Source organism: Gymnoscopelus microlampas (genome assembly GCF_963454915.1).
Source record: "Gymnoscopelus microlampas genome assembly, chromosome: 9".
Lineage (NCBI taxonomy): Eukaryota > Metazoa > Chordata > Actinopteri > Myctophiformes > Myctophidae > Gymnoscopelus > Gymnoscopelus microlampas.
In genome coordinates this window covers 38226711-38234210 of record NC_139946.1, presented here as the reverse complement: position 1 = coordinate 38234210, position 7500 = coordinate 38226711, and the positions used below count along the sequence as shown (strand labels likewise).

Here is a 7500-nt window from a genome sequence, read left to right as displayed (position 1 = left end):
CAGGATTTCGCTGTGTATCAACCTCATTCATTCAACAGCAACCACCTACTCTCTATGCAGCCAGCAGAATAACCTCCAATCTGTGCGTGTGCGTGTGTGTGTGTGTGTGTGTGTGTGTGTGTGTGTGTGTGTGTGTGTGTGTGTGTGTGTGTGTGTGTGTGTGTGTGTGTGTGCGAGCGAGCGAGCGAACGCGCATGCACGAGTGCACCCGCGTGCTCACCTACTGTGAATAGCAATAAGCATCATGGCAGGGTAAAGTATGTCTGTGGAGTTTTAGAATATAATAGTCTTGCTTTCAAGGCCATGCGTAACAACAGGCTGAATAATAGATCTGCAATAATTTACACACAGCACACTGTGCTTTGTGCTGGTCAAAGGAACAAAGCAATTCGTTGACTGCACCTTTACGTAATGTCTGAGGATTGAGGTTGTCTCACACGATGGATGGCTTCGGGGTTGGCTCCTGATACAATGTTGCATCAAATCAAAAAGTTTCTTGTTTGCTTATCTTCGCATCATTGTAGACCATGTAGACGTGAGATATTTTCCTCTCAGAGGGAAAGGTCTTTCTATATAGGCTGGAATAGATTGCCGCAGCTCCACGATCTGGTGTTGACCTCGCTTTGACATTCCACACCGTTCAACAGTACAGACACAGAACCCTGTGACATCTCTGTAGTTCAGTGGTTTTCAACCTTTCCTCGTATCAAAGTCCATTATAAATTTATTTAGCAAATTGGTGCTGTGGGAACTGGGGCTGGTGAATTCATATTCGAATTTCGAATATTCCTCGCATATGGGGAAAATATGTATATTCTAATATGAAAATTAATATTCACATTTTTATGTTTATTTGACAGGGACAATACAAAAATCAATGTATCAAGTCACAAAAACAAACAAAAGATATGTTTAATTGGATCCGAGCACTCGATACATTGTTTTTTGTATTGTTTCTGTAAAAAACAAAATGTAAAAAAAAATGTTTTGAAAAAATATATATATCTTTTTTTATAATAATAATAATATTCGAATATCTGCCAATTTTTAAGACCAATATTCGAATATCATTTCTGAGGAAAGTTGACAGCCCTAGTGGGAACCAACACACGGGCATCGGTCACGAGGACGTCCCACGCTAACATACGTGGATGTACTCAAGAATGACGTACTGTATAGGAGCACAAAGTACCAGTGAACTGGCCAGATGTATGGAGAACCGGGATGACTGGAAGCGGCGATGGAGGGCTCGTCTGAGGACGACCTAGAGAGACTTGAGCCACACTGACCACCGTTTGATGAGGTTTAGACTCTCAAAACGTAGAATATTTTGTTATCGTTGGATAAGATTTTGTCCACAATTCCATGCTGTATTGATGTTGGTACCATAGGAGAGATAACAGGCAAATGTTGATCAAAATAACAATTCTTATACATTCTCTTAATCTCTGTGTAGACTTATTGTAAATTAAGTCATGCAGATGTTTAACAATAATGTAACTCTTGAGAGCGTAAAATGAAGCCAATTGGTTTCATTTTACACTCTCAAGAGTTAAAGATCTACAAGGGTCCATTTGGTTACCAACTCTCCATCATTTAGCTGGCGACCACCCGGAACCCCCTCAAGGACCACTGGTGGTCCCCGGACCACTGGTTGAGAAGCACCTGCTATAGTTCAACAGCTCAGTGTGACACCCCCCTACGGCTCAACATACAGACACAGACCCTGTGACATCATAGGTCAACAGCAGAGGGACATGGAACAGGACACGTAGGTTCTCTCTGAGGTCACATGGTGCAGTTGTCGAAACACACAACATATTGTAACAACATGTTGCCCCCCACCCCCTCCCTTTACACCCTTTCCTCTCCTCTTTGTTTTGCACTGGTGTTGCGTGGAGAGGTGGATATACCACTTCAGTCTCGCTTTCTCTTCCTCGCTCTCTCTCTTCCTGTCTGTCTGCCACCCAGTGTTGATTTTGACAGCAAATTTTGATGTAGTTTTAGTAGGGGTGTAACGATACGTTTTAACAACGATTCGATACGTATCACGATACTTCGTTGTCGATACGATACATGAACGATACAGGTTAATTTAGAACGATACGATACGTTTCGATTCAGTAATTTAGTCGACTGGATATAAACCCCCCTTTTCTTGTTTTTCTTCTTAAAAGTACTTAGTATTGATAAAATTGATTATTTGCATTGCAAAACGATTCGATACGATTATTTGCATCGCAAAACGATTCGATACGATACAAAGTCAAACGATACGATATTTTGCTGTTTGCATATCGATATAGTAGATTGTTGAAAATTCGAAACGATTTTTCGATGCAGTTACTATATCGTTACACCTCTAAGTTTTAGTCATAGTCTTTTGAATAAAATTCCATTTAGTTTTAGTCATATTTTAGTCATCTGAAATGTTTTGGTTTTTGTCTAGTTTGAGTCGACTAAATATCATAAGATTATAGTCGACTAAATCTACAGTTGATTTAGTCGACTAAAATGTATTCTGGCGGTGCCTTGATGACGTCGTAAAGGCTGATTTTACACTTGGTTGCATGCTGAAAATAGCCGATCTACAAGCTCACAACGCGTCGCAGCGCGACGCGTTGTGAGCTCGTAGATCGGCTATTTTCAGAGAGCAACACCTGAGCGCAACCAACCTTTTAGTTCTACTGGATCTCTTCTCCACTAGTCCCTCACTAACATTTTAAGTCTCGTTTTTATCTGTTAACGAAATTGTCACTATATTTAGTCTTAGTCATCATAGCTTAGCTTTTATTTAGTTTTCGTCAGTGAAAAAAGGTAATCGACGGACATGTTTTCGTCATAGTTTTTGTCGACGAAATCCAAACGGCCGCCACCCCCCCCCCCCCTCCCTCATCTCCTCCCCCCCCCCTGCATGATACCCTCTGTCAAGTTGTGAAGGTCAGGACCGGTCTTGCCTGAGCTCAGGGCGGGCGTTGGGGGGGGGAACAGATGCCGCGTTAAACCTGCTAAATTAGCCCGGGCGCTCCACGTGCCACACATAAACATTATTCTAATCAAAGCATATTAGAGCATCCGGATACTTTAGACATATGGGCTCTCTGCATCCTCCCCCGTCGTCCCCATCTGTCTCTCCTCTCTCCTATCTCCTCTTCTCCTCCTCTCCTCCTCATCTCTCCTTCTATACATCTCGGCGGTTCACTTCGTTACACAGCTGCCTCTCGGGGAGAAGGCCCGCACAGATTCCTCACAGCGCGACTACTGTAAGAACACTGTTCCTGAACCGGTCACACACTGGGAGAGCCATAAGTACACGCCATTAACCCATTAAGACCTCGAACGCATCTGTGTCATTTTTAGATTTGAGTTAAAAAGCATTATTTTACACTTTGGCTATTCAAAAATAGCAGATCTACAAGCTCTTAGCGTGGCACCGAGTGCCGCGCTAAGAGCTTGTAGATCTGCTATTTTAGAAAAATCTAGAACCGGTTTTGCAAATTTTTGAATATATATTTTTGAAAGCGTTTGTAACTCAAATATTTGATTCTGGGGTCCCTGGAACAAAATATTTTGAGATGGGAATCCGCGGCCAAATACATATAATTTTGGGGTCCTTGACATGAAAAAGTTTGAGAACCACTGACATAGTAACATACGTTTCTTCAAAAAACAGTTTTTTGGATTTAGAAGACATTTGTAGAATCGGAACCTCAGGCCTTAATGGGTTAATGCATATCGCAAGCACATGCGCACTGACCGACATATATACACAACATTAACACACACACACACACTCATGCACACATGTGCACACACACACACACACACACACGCGTGCACGCACACACACACACGCACGCACGCACGCACGCACGCACGCACGCACACACGCACGCACGCACACGCACACACACACACACACACACACACGGCGGTGTGCCATCAAGCGTCACAAACAGACTGGCTCGTAATAGGTTATAATGTGAAAGTTAACAGACAGACGTTACTCTTAATGAAATTCAGAAAATAAGCACATTAGCTGGGTTTGATGTCTCCATCAAAGTGGCTGGTGTTGGAAAGAAGATCCGTAAGTGACACCTTTGAAGGTGACTGAATGAGAGGCGATGGAAAGAATGGGTGAAACGAGGTCTGACGTCTGGTTTTTTGACATTCCCATGTATTCCGATTTACAGTATCTGTATTTATCCGTCTCTATCATAAGACTTTTTGTGACAGTGGTAGTTCTTGTGGTACTGTTGTGTTTACTGAAACATTTACTTTACTCTTTAACTCTTTAAGACCGGGAACATGTGTGTAATTTTTTTTATTTCATTGGGCTATTCAAAAATAGCAGATATACAAGCTCATAGCGCGGCACCGAGTGCCGCGCTATGAGCTTGTATATCTGCTATTTTTGCACATAATGCTTGCACACAGAGACGTGCACTCACTCACCCACGTGTGTGAAAAGAAGCAGAACATGGTGTAACATATTATCCCAGGGAGGAAAAGCATTACATTTCTGACGCTACATAACCACATAAACCCTATATAGCATCCCTATTCTGCAGCATGTCACAATAGGAGAACATTCGGCAAAAAACAGGCCGACATCCTGTAAAAGTAGCTGATCTACAAGCTCACAGCGCGTCGCATTGAGACGCGTTTGAGCTTGTGTTTTCGTCGAAGAGATTAGGTGTAAAGGGAAAAAGGGAGTGGAGTAAGTATAGAGCCATGGGCGTTCAATTAAGTATAGGGTTTAAGTGGTTCAAATCCCCTGAGTACACGGTACAACAGCACTTTGCGTGTGTCTGTCTGTCTGTCTGTATGTATGTCTGTACTGTATGTCTGTATGTATGTCTGGACTTGAAAGTAACACGTTTTTCGCGGCATCCCTACATAATTTGATGTTAAATATGTCATGCATGCTTGTGCAAGGGGCTGAGAGACCAATGTGTCTCTTTTTGTCTCTCTCCCTGCATCTCATGTGGAGTCACACAAGCACATACCGACCTGAGTTTTTTTTTTGTGAATCTATGCTGGCATGGCCTGCCACCTTTCAGACATAGCTCTGTACATCATCCTACATGCCATTACTTTTCAGTTGTATGTACAATTGGCTGTCAACATGTGTAGCCATAATGTCAATGACCTTACAGAGGTTACTTCCCTCACAAAGAACTCAACAAAGTGACCGTGGGGCAGCGAACACCTGACACTTATGATTCAAATCACAGCAAAACCTTTTGATTGACTGACAGTGGCGTCAATTCAGCAAAAGCTAAGGTCTTGGCAAGGTTACCTGGCCAGGAAACACTCATCTCCAACAAACTGCATCATCATTTAACTTTCAGCTAGAATTCTCCAAAGCATGGCTACAAAAACATCAGCGGTGTAAAGTAACAAAGTACATTTACTCAAGTGCTGTACTCAAGTACAATTTTGAGGTACTTTTACTTTACTGGAGTATTTCAGTTTCAGTACTTTTATTTCTCCTCCACTACATATCAGAGGCAAATATTGTACTTTTACTCCACTACAATTATATGAAAACTTTACTTACAAGTTACTTTGCAGATATAGATTATTACATTATAAAACATACATTAACCACTTTAGCCCTATTTTATACCCAGGCTATTTGAAAATAGCCGATCTACAAGCTCACAACGCGTCGCATCGCGACGCGTTGTGAGCTTGCAGATCTGCTATTTTCAAACATTTTAGTACTTTAATTTTAGTTCTTTAAGTACATTTTGATACCAATACTTTTGTACTTTTACTCAAGTGCATTTTGAATTCCGGACTTTCACTTGTAACAGAGTAGGCTACTTCTACATTGAAGTATTGATACTTTTATTTTAAGTAAAATATTAAAAGAGTACTTTTTCCACCACTTTCAGTTATAGATGTAATCTTTAACTTTCTCCAGGAAGGAGGAGGGGAATGTATAACCTCTGTCCCGAGACAAACTTAAGCTAAGCTTTTCTAATGCAGTCTCACCCTTCACGAAGTTCTGCAGACCGCACAACGTGTAAATCATTGATTGAGATTCTCTCTGATATGCTCATTTCAGCACCATGGACAGTGCAAGAGTCAGAGAGAGCAGGAGAGAGAGAGAGAGAGAGAGAGAGAGAGAGAGAGAGAGAGAAATACTGCTGTGGGGATTTTACAGAAAACTTTCTTTCTTTTTCAATTCATCATTGAGGATGCCTGTTTCAGTTGAACCTAATTAAACATAGCAAGGGCATCGTGTTCTTTTTTCACTTTACTGATTCCATTCACACAGACAAGATCCCCAGTTAAAGTCCAAATGCAACAAATACTGGGAGAATCAAAGATTAATAAGCCAGACTGCACTAATAACACCAGAGCTTACTAATGCATTTAAAACCACAAAAACACACCAGTCTGGAAGAACTAACCCCCCGGGTGGCACAGGTGGAAAAAGTGAGCGTAAGCTCCTGCATTTTAAGCCACACACTGAATGACAGAGCAATTAAGCAAAACTTATACAAAAAAAAAGTGCAATACCTTAAGATGAACACGAATACATGTTAATACCAAACCACAGGCAATCAACTCATCAAGGAGTAACAGGGTTTCAAATTGACAAATTAATTTAGAGATTTGACAATTAGCATGAGATTAGTTATTCAATCATCACTCATGGTGGTCCTCAGATAACTTTGTGAACACCATCTGAGAATATTTGATTACCTCCGAGAATGCCACAAAAAAATGTGTTACATTTTTTTGTGAGAGCTGACATCTTGCTTGTGCCCTCATTTTACCCCATTAAGACCTGGACTGCATTTGTGTGACTTTTAGATTTTTGCTAAAAAGCATTATTTCACACTTTGGCTATTCAAAAATAGCAGATATACAAGCTCATAGCGCGGCACCGAGTGCCGCGCTACGAGCTTGTAGATCTGCTATTTTTGAAAAATCGTGAAAATGTGTGCAAATCTTTGAATATATATATATTTTACGCGAACATTTGTAACTCAAACCTTTGCTTCTGGGGGGTCCCTGGAACTAAATATTTTGAGATGGGGGTCCGCGGCCAAATACATATAATCTTGGGGGTCCTTGACATGAAAAAGATTGAGCACCACTGATATAGAAACATAAGTTTTTCAGAATAGTGTTGGGATTTAGGAGACATAGAATCGGCTTCAGGTCTTAATGGGTTAAACTTGGCTGTTTGGCACTGGGCCTTTCCATGAAATGGGAAGAAGAACAATCAAATGTCTGGATTGCTCCTCTGCAATCAGTGCTCTGCTCAGGGACAAAGCAGTGCCGCAGAGACAAAGCAAAGCTGAACGCATTTCGCCTGATTTAAACACATGTTAGAGACACAGTAATACCTGGCAACACAAAGGTACACTTCCTTGGATGCAGTGGCTTTGTTTTTCTATTTTACCATAATGTCTAATTGTGAATATTTTCCTGAAATGTATTTTAACATAATCAAACAAATTTGAATATTGCCTAGGC

At 41.2% G+C, this 7500-nt stretch overlaps 1 protein-coding gene across 1 annotated transcript in view; it reads right to left on the bottom strand.

Annotated features, from left to right (window-relative positions):
• agbl4 (AGBL carboxypeptidase 4) overlaps positions 1-7500 on the bottom strand; it is a gene marked incomplete at both ends in the record, with an annotated part of 599805 nt that overhangs the window by 134649 nt on the left and 457656 nt on the right. The window lies entirely within an intron of this gene.